The 15,184-nt window shown below is 37.2% G+C and overlaps 1 protein-coding gene across 1 annotated transcript in view; it reads right to left on the bottom strand.

Annotated features, from left to right (window-relative positions):
* NKAIN3 (sodium/potassium transporting ATPase interacting 3) overlaps positions 1–15,184 on the bottom strand; it is a 332,531-nt gene that overhangs the window by 9,889 nt on the left and 307,458 nt on the right. The gene's annotated exons all lie outside the window — the stretch shown is intronic.

Below are 15,184 nucleotides of genomic sequence, written 5' to 3'. Positions count from 1 at the left end.
TTACCAGTGATATGACATCCAAGAGATCAATATCACTTATTCTCCAAGGATATGACTGCCCAGAAAGACGAAGGAAGTATGAAGAAGATCCAAGATGTTAGGAATTGAAAATTGCTCAAGCCTTCTCAACCCACACCTCCCCAGTCATTCCAAATCTGAAAGTATCTTTCAAAAATCTTCTCTGTGCCATGCCTTTGAAAGCTATTTACAGCCATTCCATCCCATTACTGAAACTAAGTGATAGGCTGCCTGGTTATGGTGTTTTGCTGGGTTTTTTTTCCCCTAAAAGTAAGTATTTTTCAGTCACTTTCAAATCATTAGGGACTCTTGGACACTACATGGCAAAAGTCCCTAGAAAAGTATGGTTATCACACATATATCGTGTAGAAAAATATTTACTATCAAGTAGTATTTACTACAAGTTTACTATCATTAATTTAGTAACAGAAAAAAATATATTTTACACTGCAAGTATAAATTGTATAAATTGTTTCCTTTAAGCTTTAGAAAACGTTCATATTTCCTGAGACTGTGCTATGTGCCAACCCACATTCAAAGTTTAAGTTGATGAGGAGTAGTTTTCCATTTTGCTTTAAAATGTTATACTGTACTCTCTCTAAATACTTATCAGCTTGGGCACCAACCATCCTGTACATCTCAGCATAGCTGGCTGTGATTTATGTTATTCTTCAGCAATGCAATTCAAACTAAGTATATCTGATGACACATTTTCTTCCTTTATAGGTCTCTATATTTTTCTGTTCCTCATTTTAATGAAAATATTAACATTTTAGTGAGAATACTAATATTTGGAAGTTGTATTTAAAAACATTTCAAAAAAATTTTTTTTTTTTTTTTCTCATGAGGCTTGTATTTAAAGGTGCTATTGCTAGTTCTAGTCTGAGATTTCAAATACAATGAAGGGTAGCTTTCTTTCTGCATATGACCCAAGTAAATGGTAAACAATTCTAGCTAAAACTTCCTAGATAATTTTTAATACAGTGAGAAAATTAAAGATGTAGAATTGGTAAAAATTAGTCTTCACTAATTACTTATTTTTCCTTTTCTGGCATCCTTTTTGATCTATTCTCTTTTGGTGCAGAATGTTCTGTGATCCCCCTTTATGTTACTATACTGCCTATGTACAAATTAACCCTGCAAAGGAAAAATAAACCATGCATAAAAGATATTAAATGACCAGAAACTACATCTATCAATAACATTCACACTATACTGGGAGAGAAACAAGCCACTGAGTCCTATCCACTAATCCATCCAATCTATCCACTAAAATGGCAACTCAAATAGTCTCAGGACTATTGTACAGAAGGCTGTTACAGCTTCAGTCACACCTCCACGTGATCTTCACAATAAATGTGTCCAAGTTGACTTCAAAAGAGACAGAACTCTGAATCTGCTTTTTGAAGTTATGCTTTGATCTTTTTTTGGTATTCTGATTCAGGAATACACACTATGTAAAAGTGTGCCTTTATATTACTGCTGAATTTGATGCCATAAACTACAGCATTCTTTCAAAAATGTTCAGTGCAGATGCTCAGACCGATTGGAATTGATCTATTCCACTTACAGATCATGGCTAGGTTGCAGGCTAGGTGTTTTGTTCTTTCAAGTTAGGGTTTTCACAGGGCTCTGTTCCTGGCCTGTCTTTCTTTGTATCCATAGAATTTCTTTTGGCTTCAGTTGTTTGTCGGTAAGATCCAATTATTTATTTTTGAGGCAAGACTTAAGTATTTATAACTGCCTTGTTGTTACATACCCAAGGATATCACAGCTGCTTTTTCTAACCTTAACTAAGATATTTTAGTATGAGAAAGGAATGTTCCCTATTTTTAAAATTAATGCTAAACCTGTTCAACCCTAATGCATAATTAAAGATAAAATTCCTAGAGAAAAGTATTTGCAAGATCAAATACATGACATACTAGAACACCTGACATTTGGAGGAAAGGATTTCTATGTATTGAAGAAAGTTCACATCATCCACTCACAACGGAACATTAGTTTTATTTAAAAAAAGTAGGTTACAGGACTGGAGGGATTCTTCTTATCACTGATTCTGGATTTTCCCAGCTTCCCCACCTTCCTAGGGATGAAAGGCTGTCTCTGAAATTTGTTACAATCATCCTCTGTGACATGATATTTGCATCGTGTGTTTGTATCTTTACTTGTCTCATAAAAAGTGAAGTGAACCAAGGACCCTTAGGAGAATGTCTGTGCTCATGGCACAACACAGGGTGCAAGCCAGAGAGGGAAGGAGCTGCCAGCTCCTCAAGCTGCTCCTCAAGCAGAGACTGCAGTGGGGAGCAGCAAACCAGCCTTAGGGACAACGGAAAGAACTTGGGAGGCCGGGAAGAATACCTGCAAATCAAGAAGCCAGAGACTTGGCTGACACTCAAATGACCTTCCAACTGCATAGACATAGAAAACAATGAAGGAAATGCTGTAAGCCTCTCATTTCTATTCTGTATGATCCAGTAACTTTGAGTTTTCCATTTAAAAAGCATGCTAGTTTATAATGCACTTAATTCTGCCTTTTATGAGTTTTGTGTTGTGGTATCTTTGGGAAGTTTTCTATAAAGGGAAATTTCTATTTCTAATGCACATCTGCTTCAAAGGTCTGGCTGACTAAAGCTCTGTCACATTCAGCCCATGATGCAATTTTTCTTTCCTTTATTACTCCTTTTTATTTGCTTTAAAATCTGCTTAATATGCCTTCCTGTTAACATCTTTTTTTTTGTTAATCAGGGAAGTCTCCTTCCCTGGCCCTTGCTTTATTAGTAGCTGATTTTTCTGGGATCCAGGTACAGAACTACCATCTTTACCTCAAAAGACTTGATATCTTGGACTTGCATAGATGCTAAGACTTGTACTTCCAGTAGCCTGAGAGGTCAGGAGTCAGCTTTTGCAAAAGAGTACTGATCTGATACTATTTTCCACTTTATGACATCAAACCAATTAACAGTATTTAACATTTTTTTCTATTTCAGATGAAGCCATTTCCATTTCATCATCCTCCTTTTCTTTTATCATCCTGCATTTTCCCTCATGACTGTGAGTGACATTCTGAGTAGAAACCCTGCTTCACCACAGGACATTTGCTCCTTTGTGTGGGGCATTGCATGCATTCCCCACCCTGCATCTACACTCACAGCTGCACCTCCCTTATGGGAGGTCTGCTTCAAACCCTGATGTGGCAGACCCCAAAGTTTGCCACCACAAACCTCTCAGGGTTTTAGTGTCTTTAGATCCAAACTACTTTTTTTCATCTGCTAAGCAGGCAAAGTTTCCTCCAGCACTGATAGAGCCTTCCTCTCATCCCAGCAGAACATCCCTCCCAGCAGAAACCTGTGGTCCTACTGTGTCTTCTCTGAATCAAAATCTACAGATAGGAAACAGAAGTGAACAAATCCCTTCAGTGACCTTCAGATTTTCAGTACCTTCCTTTCCATTTTTTATCTCTGTGAATGAGTACTAATCTTCTGTTTCTTTTTGCTCTTAGTTTTCAACATGAGGAAGCCAGCAAAAGAATCTTTTCTCAGTATCATGTAAGCCTTTTACAGCCTCAGTAAATGCACTATCAACTTCTTCTATGATACCCACATCCTACCCAAGAATATATGACCATCCAGCATTTTAGAGACATTGTGGATATATCTGCTAAATTTACTACTTAATCACATCCAAGTGCATCCATGAGTACCATCTGTCTCTGTGAGTGTTTCTCTGCAAATGAGGAAATCTACTGCTTCTCATATTTTTATCACTTTTTTTCCTGCTCTGTCTTCACATTCAAGTCAACTTGAAAGTCTTAATATCTCATATTATGTAATAATATTCATTACATATATACATATATATACATACATATATATATATGTATTATATATATATATATTATAGTATCATCTCTTAATATTGCTTTTGTTATTACCATCTCTGTCACCAACTCAAATTAGCTTCTTAACACCCCAAGACATAAAATGATTACTTTTTCAGCTTTGAAAATAGAGCTGAGAAGGTAGAGTATTATAAAGCGGGAGCTTAGCTCACAATAACCAGTGGTCTTGGCAATATCATATGTGTTGGCTAGGAAAACAGTTTTCTCATTGTTAGAAAGTGGCATCATTTCATATTAGGAGAAAGATGAATGTCTGGAGTAGAGTCTGTAACAGGATTAATACTCACTTTGAAGCCACCAGTGAATCAATCTGCTAATGAAAAATAAAGATAATGCAATACTGCCCTCATCCATAAAAAAACTCTCCCTGAAGAGAGATGAAGTAAAAATACACTTTTCTGAAAATCTTGTAACTCTCAAACTTCAGTCCTTCAAAATAACACATTGTCATCATTAAGGAGGAAAAGAGAATGAGTAGAAATCAATGCCAAGGAATAAGAGCCGTCATATAAATGGTGAGAGTCACACATTATCACTTAATTTTGCTGTATCTAGTCTGTGATATAGAGAAAAACACAGTTGAACTGAGATTAAATTTCTGCTAGCGAAACCAACTGTATATTTACTGATCCAAGGCAAAATAATGTCAAATGAAGTTTAAAGTGAGTCCATCTATGACCCAAATCACAGAGCACTGGTAAGAGAAAGACTTGTTATGATACAGAGTTAATAAAGCACATCATCAATACAGACTAAATGCAATAAATATAATGTAGCCTTTTTGAAAAACAGCTTTTCTAGGAACAGGCAATATGTTTTATTTGACCAACTGGCCCAGCTGGAAAACCGTAACAGCTATATCTCCTGATTTATTAAGACAACACCTCTTGCTATAAATCTTGCTTATCTTATATACTGAAACATTAAGGCTGCTGAAATAGCACAACTAGAAAATCTAAAAAGCACAACATATAGACAACAAGTCAATGTTTAAAACAGGAGTAATTTTAAAAGGTTATTTTATGAAAGGTTGAAGTTGTGATGACATCAGAAACACAATAAAGAGAGCTAAAGAAGAGGTAAGAATTTCACAGGATAAAGAAAAGTGTTCACCAACCATCAGCTAAATTAGTTTCAATATTTTAATCACAGAATATTCTGAGTTGGAAGGTACCCCCAAGGATCATTTGGTCCAGCTCTTAATTGAATGTCCCGTACAGGGATAGAACCTACAACCTTGGTGTTAATTGGCACCACACTCTCATCAACTGACTTAATAATTTCTCCTTTCTCTTGCTCTGTGACGTTGGTTCTTCTAAGAAATTCTTGTGATACTTTATTTGCAAGGGTCTTTCTCTTGCTTTGATCTTATCAGGAATCATTGGTTATCCCTCTCTCTTCCAAACAAAACTGACAATTTTTCTTGGTGGAAGATGCTGCTTGCTTTTATGAGATTCAGACCTGAGATTTTCAAAGATGTATAAAGTGCTGGATAGTTAATTTTTGTTCAACTTTTTACAATTTTGCCACATCTTGAGAAAGTATCCATACTAAATAAAATGATCTTCAAAACTTACCTGACTATGACCTGAAATTCATGACTTGGTTCAATGTACTTCACTCACTTGTGCTGGTTAGCCATCTCTTTTTGAATTTATAGTACCTGCTTTTCTAGGTAGTTTGAATATCCTCTAAGGCTATAACGTATGATTACATACATTGGAACCTATTGGATACAAAGGGACCCATATTTTATTTTTGTCATGCATACTCCCTTAAAACAAGAAACGAGCAGCTTTGGCTTTCCTACTGCTGTATTACAAAGCTTAGTGCTATCAGAATTGTGAGCAAACCTTATTTTCAGGAAAAATCAGGCAGTCTCTCAGCTCAGATGGCCTGCATGGATCTGTTTTAATTTTTAAAGAAGAAGGGAGGGCTTTTCCTTCTTCTGAGATGAAACCTCACCATCTCTCTTGCAGGCAAGGCATGAGCACAAAGGAAAAAGCATTGAGGTCTCCGACCACTTAAACTGCTAATTCATCTCCAAGTCTGTCGGGTCTGCCAAACAGGTTGAGTTACACATCAAATCAGGGAAGCCATGGGTATAGTTGTCTCAACTATGCCTCTTCATTGCTCACTGAATGCCCAGATTCTTTATCAGCATATCATAAAGACACTTTACAGACCAGTGCAGAGCCTGACTAATCCTGTGCCCTGCTTGCCTCAGCACACCCCTTCATTTGGGGGCACATCATTTGCTCCAGGCTTGCACTTCCCACACCAAAGGCAGCTGTTATTACAAGATAGAGCTCTTAGACATGATTTGCTGACTGGGAAATTACCACTCAGGCAGCAGTAACAATGGAATGGATGTTACTTAAGCTGAGACCCAGAAATTAGGATAACCTATCTGCATGACAGTTAAGATTTGGGAGAGATGGCATTTACACAGAAGAGTGGGAGTCTGAAAAGTTTCTTTTTAAGCTCCACAAACTAAAACAGACACAAGGCTGCTGCCATTCAGAAATGAAGACGTAAGAAGATTGCTACTGGAAGTAGAAAATGGATTTGTAAAGAGGTTTCATTTTAATGGAGCAGCTGGATGAAAGGTACAGACAGGAATGGGCACCACTTAGGCCTGTATGTGATGTTGAGTGGAAAGCTCAAGAGAGCAACTGGATGCTGGAGTAAGATTGATTTAACAATAGATGCAATTTAAGTGAAAAGGCTAAGGTGCTGGCAACTGGAGAATGGGATAGCATCCATTTAAAGACAGATTTAATTTAAACAGAAAGGCCAAGGAGGTGGAAGGTGGAGACTAAAACAAAATCAATATTAAGTTAGGTTAGTAGAAACTAGAATCAAATGAGCCAGTTAAAAAAAAAGGGCATATTGAGTATTTGGGAATAGGGAAGTAATACATGGATCTAAGAACTACTGAGGAAATCTCATTAAATGATATAACCCCTAAAATCAGATTCATTATTCCATTTTAATAAGAGTATTATTTATTACAGTAATAAACAAAGAAATCTTAAGGGAAGGTATGATCTCCAGTTTAAAGAAAGCTGCATGATTATAAGTATATTTCTACTTGAAGATAATTCTCTTCTATCACAAAATCACAGACTTGTTGGGGTTGGAAGTGATCTCTGAAGAATGTGTAGTCCAACCCCACTGCTAAAGCAGGTTCACCTACAGCAGGTTGCTGTTGGTGACTAGTTACAGAAAGAGACTCCATGGACTCTCTGGGCAGCCTGTTCCAGTGCCCTGCCTCCCTTAAAATAAAGATTTTTTTTTTTCCTTCATACTCAGGTGGAGCTGCCTGTGTTTGAGTTTGTACCCAATGCCCCATGTCCTGTCACTGGAGACCACCGAGAAGAGTCTGGCCCCATCCTCTTGACACCACCCTTAAGATAGAAACATTGACAAGTTCTGTTCTCATTCATCTCTTCTTCTGACTGAAAAGGCTCAGCTCCTGAAGCTTTTCCTCATAGGAGAGATATCCAGTTCCCTAATGACCTTTGTAACTCTCTACTAGTAGGGCCTTTTCTTCCTTGTCCTGAGGAGCCCAGAACTGCACACAACACTCCAGATGTGGCCTGAGCAGGGCTGAGGAGAGGGTCAGGATCACTTCCCTTGACCTGCTGGCAGTGCCCTTCCCAATTCAGCCCAGGACACCATCAGCCTGCTTGGCCACCAGGGCACTGCTGGCTCATGGACAGATGTTGTCCCCCAGGACCCCCAGGCCCTTCTCTGCAGAGCTGCTTTCCAGCAGGTCAGCCCCAGCCTGTGCTGGTGCTGGTGCATGGGGTTGTTCTTCCCCAGGTGCAGGACCCTGCATTTGCCCTTGTTGAATTTGTAGATAGTTGCACAGATGTGTGTATGTGTGTGTATATATATATATATATATATATATATATATGCACAGATGTGTGTATGTGTGTATATATATATATATATATATATATGTGATATGGCATATAATATTCATAGAATCACCAAATTATAGCATAATTTGGTTTAGAAGAAATCTTTAAAGGACATCTAGCCCAATTCCTCTGCACTGAGCAGGAACATCTTCATCTAGATCAGACTGCTGACCTTCAGTTTTGTTTCTAGTGATGGGGCACCACCTCTTCCAGTGTTTCATCATCCTCATTCTAAAACATTCTTCCATATATCTAGTCTGAATGCTCTGAATCCATGGTGGAAATGCTTAACATTAGTTATATTTGTAAAATAGACATTGATCAGGTAGTAGTGAGCTAGCCTTCCCTAGCTATCAGTCTGGAAATCAATTCAAAGTTAAGTCTGTATATACCTGTGTTTGAACCAAAATATGTATATATTCAACTACATACCCATCCATATGCATATACATATCCACCTACACATACATATACATATATATACTCATACATATTTATCAAAACAGGTACAATTGTCTCATAATGATATAATACCATTCTGACACATACCTCTGTTCAGAAAACTGTTAGTGCTTTCTGAAAATAGTACATAAAATCTATCTTGCTTTCCTTACAGATATTTCTAAATGCTTTACCTGTGCTCCTGAAGTCTCATTTAAATGACTACATAATATATGTGCTTATTTCTACAGTCAGAATTGAGAATTGTGGATAGAAGCTAGTGACTGCAGCTCTGCACCTTTTGGCAGATGAACTCTCACATAATTCACTGGTATAACAGAGATCTTTAAAAAAATTATAAAATTTTACTCTCGGACACTTACTCAACTTTTCACAAAAAACAATAAAAAATATTAGAGAACTCCAGCTTGATCAAAATGACCAAGTATCATTTCAGTGTATGAAGCAGAGGAGAATATGCCTCACCCACAGAGCTGTCTGTAGTGCCAGATACAGCTGGCTCTGGGCACTTGGCACTTGCCCACAAAAGAACATTTCAAAACTGTACTGTGAGTTAATCACTACTGCTGTGACCTACTAATATTCTGGAGAATATACAATAATATTATTTTTGCTGAAGCGATTGAGGTGGTTCTTTTCTAGTGAATTTCAGGAAGAAATTTCTGACTTGTGCTCAAGGGAGGAGTTGTGGGAATGCACAGGATGTACTCTTACTATTTGAGTGATTTATCCCCTTCCTTAATGAAAAATCAATGAGCTGGTGGCTTGCATGGAAATGGTGTCTGCATACCTATTCAAGCAACCCAACATTAAGAAATTAATTCTTTACTGAGGATAGACTAAAATATTTTACTGAAGTGGTTTAGAAACTCAAGGAGGATTTCCTCAAGTTATTTGATTCACACTTTAGAGTAAGCTATGTTCAACCAGTGAAAAATTTGAGTTAGCTTATACTTCATTTAAGTGATGCCATTTCCTCACACTTTGTCTGCACCCTATCTGGACAAACCTCACATGTTACATTCCACATGAAACATGGTACTTTCAAGCAGGTAACTTCTGCTGCTGCTAGAAATACTCCACAGTTAAGACTCCCCTTTCCATATACTGTGCACCATCTGTTAAGACAATCTCTTAGAACAGTGTTCTGCAACAGTCAATGGAGAACACAACTGGAAATGAAAAACATTTTGTATATTTTGCTAGAGGAATGTAACAGTAAGCAGTTGCATGAGTATATATATATATTTTAGATTTGCTTTCCTGTAACAGGTTATTCATCCATGAATAATCCAGAAATAAAAGAAGGTGGGGGATCATGCCTTTGCTGCAATTTTTTGCCAATAGCTTATCTAGAATCAAGATTTGTTTCCTAGCATTTATATTTATATTGTTTAATTGCCTTTTTTTACACCACCTCAAAGATCTTACCCTTGGTTGTGTGCATTATATCTATGCATCTGTTTCCATAGGAACCAGAACAAATGCTTTCTGATGTAATATATAATAACTGAATAAAAAAAAAAAAAGAGAAACAAATTGAAATAGTATCTAGAGGTAATTTAAATAGTGTAAGATCCCTGCAGTATTTCTTCCTTTATTAAATGCTTCAGAATTCATTTTGTTAATAGGAATGAGCATGCATTTTCAGGTAATTCACATACTAAGGCTAACAATAAATAAAGAGGACTCCACAGGACTGTAGGACCATACAGTGTTGTTAAATCATAAAGTGTTGTTAGAACAGAGGTTTATCCTTTATATTTCCACTACAGGAGAAAGCGGAGTCAGGTATAATTAGGGTAGTAAACAGATGAGTCTTTATCTAATCAACAAACTCCAGCTGGACAGACCTCTAGAGTCTACAGAAACTGCAACTTGACATTTGTCTCCATTAAATGTCTGGTGGGGTTGTCCTGGGCCACAGCTGAACTGAGGAATCCTCCTGGATATGCCTGGTGATATTTCTGGCCACACCACAACCTCTCCTTCAGTTCATGGTAGGCATCTGCAGGATGACAACAGAGGCTGCTAGCATGGAATGAGCCACCCTGAAATGTGGGCAGCACCTCAGTGCCAGGAGCAGCAGGAACCACTTGTGGCATGGGCTGGGGTCCCTTGTCTTTCCAGATGTCACAGACCACCTTTGAGGACAGGTACGTTGGACACTTCATCTCTGCAGGAGGCCACTTTTTATTTTTAGAAAACTGTTCAGTTGAATTACAGAATACATCTGGTTATGAATCCACTACTATTCTATGCCTAGCAATGTGTATACCTGGCAAAAGTACCCGATTCTGTTGTTTTTCCAAAACAGGTGAATCAAAATTCTGGGCTTTTGGGCTTCTTGTCCAGATGAAGAGAGAGGTGGAAACTGCTTTCAAGCCTTCTAAGAATACCAGTAGTCACTCCTGTTTTCCAGAAGCGCTGAAGTCAGGAGAATTCTGTCAACGTGGCAGCTTATAGGGCTGCTCCACTGCCAAGCAGTAAAGCTTACTGTCATTTTAAAAGCCTGTGTCAAGCATACTCAACCACTGGTAAGGAACAACACATTTTGTTTCAAGTCATTAAGGCTTAAAGGTGAGAGTGGTGAGTGCCAAAGCCCAGCAAAGACCTGTGCTGCTGTTTGACAAGTTTTGTTCAGTCCTCATTTTCAAAGAGGTAATTTAGGACAGTTGTTGACTAAGGAGATTTGATTCTTGTATTGCCCAACAGAAGAGTAGTGCAGAATCCTCCTTCTTGGTGATCTTTGATATCAAACACTTTATCACAAAAATTCTCAGAAGGTAAATGGACTCAACTGCATATGCAATTGCAATTAATGTAAAGATAGTAGTAGTTGGTTCCCAAAAACTCCTTAGTTAAGGAAATTTGGATGCTTATATATAAAGGTAATCAAATATTTTAATAATATATTTAGTATAGTGCCTTTTAATATTGGTATCATTGCTAGCTAGTTCTTCATTCATTTTGCAAAAAAATAGCATATTTATAAGAAATTTATTACTGCTGGACCTACAGTGTAAGTATAAATATTAAATTAAATGTGATATAAAATTCTTTCTCTCGTTTGATTACTGACAACAGATGCTCAATGGTGTGAATGAATGTAATGCCATATGTCAGATAAGGCAATGCAGTATTTTTTCAGTGGAAGTAATAATGTATCTTGCTTTACTTAATATCTTTCTAATGATAGCATATGGAGGGTCATATTGGTACCACAATATGGGGAAACTTGTAATTTGTAAAAACAAATTCATCTTCCTTCTGCTCTGAAAGTACAGCTGAGCTCTGAACACAACTAGCATAGAGGACAGCCAAAAAAGAAATCTTTTTTTCTTTATTAATTTTGTTCTTGTGTTTTCATTTAGGGGATAAATCTTCATGGTGAATGGAAGCCCTTTCATTTAATTTTGTCCCTGCCCAAAAGAGGTTTAAGTTTCATTGGATTGGCCTTTTGGCACTTCAGCCTCATTTTTAAAAAAATGCTGGAATCACAACTATAGCTTTGTGGCAAACCTTCCCCTTTGATTTCACTGCTACTTCCTCATACAATTTGTTTACAAATCAGTTTCCACTCCACAAAATCTAGTAGAGTACAGAACTATCATTTCTGACATGTCAGTGTCACATTAATGAACTAGTATCTAGCAGCAATAGTGCTATCAACTGTTTCTCAAAAAAGTCCAGAATCTATTTAGAAACTTAATCATGATTTTAGCAATGTATTTTGCCTAGTCTCCAGACTCCACTGAATTAAAACAGTAATTCTGACAAGGTGGAAATCAGTTTCTGAGTTCATTTTTAGGAGAAAATGATTCACAAACAGGATAGTGACAGGCTTTTATGATTACAGGTTTCACATATTCCACTCCTTTAAAAGGGCTTATAGAGATTGATAGATCTACAAAGAAAAAAATGAAAAAATGAAGGGAAGAGATATAAATAGACATTTTCATTAGGATGAATGATGGAAGGTATTAACCCCACTACCATAGTGTGCCTTTTACATGTCTTTTTTTATTTTTTTCATCCCTTTTGACCTCTTACCATCTTCCTTCTAAGTAAAAGTTAACTACATTATGAAATGTAGGTAAGGTGAGCAATATCTGGAAAGAAATGTTTCCTCAAGCATTATTACTGTTCAGAAAAGTGTCCATCAGCTGAAATGTCAGGCTCAAAATCCATTTAAGCACTGCACAGAGGCTAAACAGGCAGCTATTATTAATTTTTAAGTCTGCTTGATGGGTTTAAACCAAGAACTGGGGTTAACTTGATACACTGAATATTGCAGAGTATATTTAATTAGTGAGGCTCTGACACTCAGATGACTGAGGATTTATTCTGTGCAAACTACTGCTAAAATATGATGGAATAGCTGCATCTAGCTAAGAAAAAGACCTGCGTCATATCAAAATGCATAAAATTGGTCTTAGTTGCAGGTTTTTGGACTTTTATCCTATTGTAAATACTGTCTGCTTTCAATCTGTTTTGAAGCACCACTGTGCTTACATCTAGAATAATTTTCTGTTCATTATGCTGCAAGTTAGCAATGTGAATTTCTCCAGAATAAGTCCTGTTCTTCTCAGCTAATTATCAAACCAAAACATTTTCTCACTGTGCCTTAAGCAGATGTTTCTTTATTCAAAACATACCTGTGGGATTCCTAAGAAGGGGTTAACATCTGTCTATATTGTATTTATCTATATGCATAGAGGGCTCTAAAACACAAACAGACACTAAGACACAAAGTAAGGTATTTGCTTTTGATCCAATTCAGAATCTTAGAAGGCAATAAAAAAGCAGCAAGTCAGAAATTGTTTTATTCCAATGGTTGTAAAATCTCCTAGCTGCACCTATGCCACTTCTTTGCTCCTCTTTTTCCTTCCTTTGTGCACTGTTCTTGCCTCTGCCCCAGGTCATTCTCTCCCAACCAAAAAAACCCATTCACATGAGAGAAGATCAAATGTAAAGATACAAGTGAAATGGGAAATTTGTCCATTCCTAACAAAGGACAGTACACCATATTTTCCAGACAAGTGAGGTGATTTTCACTTGTAACAGAAGAACAAATTGTCATTGACAGTTCTGAAAGACAAGCATAAAAAGATGAAAAACCTCCCATGAGGGCTTGCATATGTAAACCACATATGCTCTGTAGCACATGACTGCAGCTTCCATGAACATGTATTCTTTGCTGGGAGTTTTGTCTTTCACACACACCTAAAACAAGGTGTGTGAAGCACACTATTAAGGGCATAACAAACCCAACAATAATATAACATAGTTGTGTAAAAAGGGAAGAGGCTGTCTTCCCAGGTACAGATGCATCTGTGTTTGCATGTGGATGTGCATGTGACACATGATCATTCTTCAAAGGCACTGTAGTTTGTGCCTTCCTCATCAGTCTGCAGGCTTCCCCTAACACCTGATGTAGCCTCCCTGCTCTGGGCATCTAGTTAGTAATTGTCTCATGAACAAAGTTTCCAGCTATCCCTATGAAGCCCTGGCTACTGCCATGACTCATGCAGCCATGTGGAAAGGAGTAGTGTCTGTATCTCACTAAGAAAAGGCCGTGTTTATACATCCCAAACCACACAGTCATCGTGCTGCTGTGCCATCTGCTGATACCCTGCGCTTCCAGCTCCTGCCTAACTGGAAGTTTCCAGCTCTCCCAGGAAGCATTTTCTGGTCTTTTCCTCCTTGAGCCCTACATATTATGCTTCTTCTCCAAGTGTTGATATTTCTCCTTTGCAGCACCCATTTTTATCCAGGCTCCTTTTGCCTTCCCACAGTACACTGTGTGCACAACATGCTCATGGCTCCTTACCACTCAGTTTTATCTGAGAACCTCATTGATATTTTCTTCCTAATAAAAACCTTTAAATGAAAGTGTTAAAATAGATTTGATACTAATGTTTGTTGCATTAGGATGGAGAACTGAACATTGTACCACTTTTAGCAATGGAAAAATATTTCATTTATAGCCCTTCACACTCTTTTCAATGAAACAATCTGCTTTTCCATCACAGACATGAATTATTTGAATTATGTTTTCAATAAGATTTTCCAGGTATTATCAAATACTTCCCTATACATTAAATTAATTTTTCCTATGATATCCACCCAGTAGACCTATTCTGTGAAGAAACAAAACAACTGTGTAAAGATACATGAATAAAAGTTTATAAATAAATATTTGGTTGCATGTTATTTATCCTATAACCATAAAATACTGTTGACATTCATTCTTCTTTTTCCCCTAGAGAGAGCTATTTTACTGTTTACCTCCTTATAAATGAGTGGAAGTAATTTAAATGATCACACATTGTCCCTTTTTAAATTTGTTCTTGTATTTGCTCCTCTGCTCATCCAATATTTTTCCATTCTCTTTTCTGCTTTTACCAATGGCTATATGCATGACATCCTCAGGCAATTCCCACAACCACTTTTCACACAGCATCCTACCAAAATTGGGTAGGTAGGTTCAGCATATTCAGATTTTTCCAATACCCTCTTAATGACTTTTTGGGAAATACTTTCTTAAGGTGTGCACTTTCAGAACAATATGAGTATGTACTTAAGGGTTTCATTGACGAAATGAAATTATGAATATGGGGTCAGCATTTTAAATACATGGTCTAGGTGCCTGTGAGCATAGATCAGGTTCACCTAATTATTGATCAGAGTGATGCTGCACACTGTAAATGGCTCGGTCTTCCCTCTCCAATAATTTTACTGTTGACAAACAAGTTGTGGAAAAACAGTTTAAGAGGCTTCAGGAGCTTTGATTCAAATTTACATACATAAAGACATACGTTTATATCTATATGTAAGTCACATGGATCACATAATTTTCATCACTGTG

Source organism: Poecile atricapillus, chromosome 2, assembly GCF_030490865.1.
Source record: "Poecile atricapillus isolate bPoeAtr1 chromosome 2, bPoeAtr1.hap1, whole genome shotgun sequence".
Classification (NCBI taxonomy): Eukaryota; Metazoa; Chordata; class Aves; order Passeriformes; family Paridae; genus Poecile; species Poecile atricapillus.
Note: the sequence above shows the minus strand (reverse complement) of the source record. Positions and strands in the feature narration are given on the sequence as shown.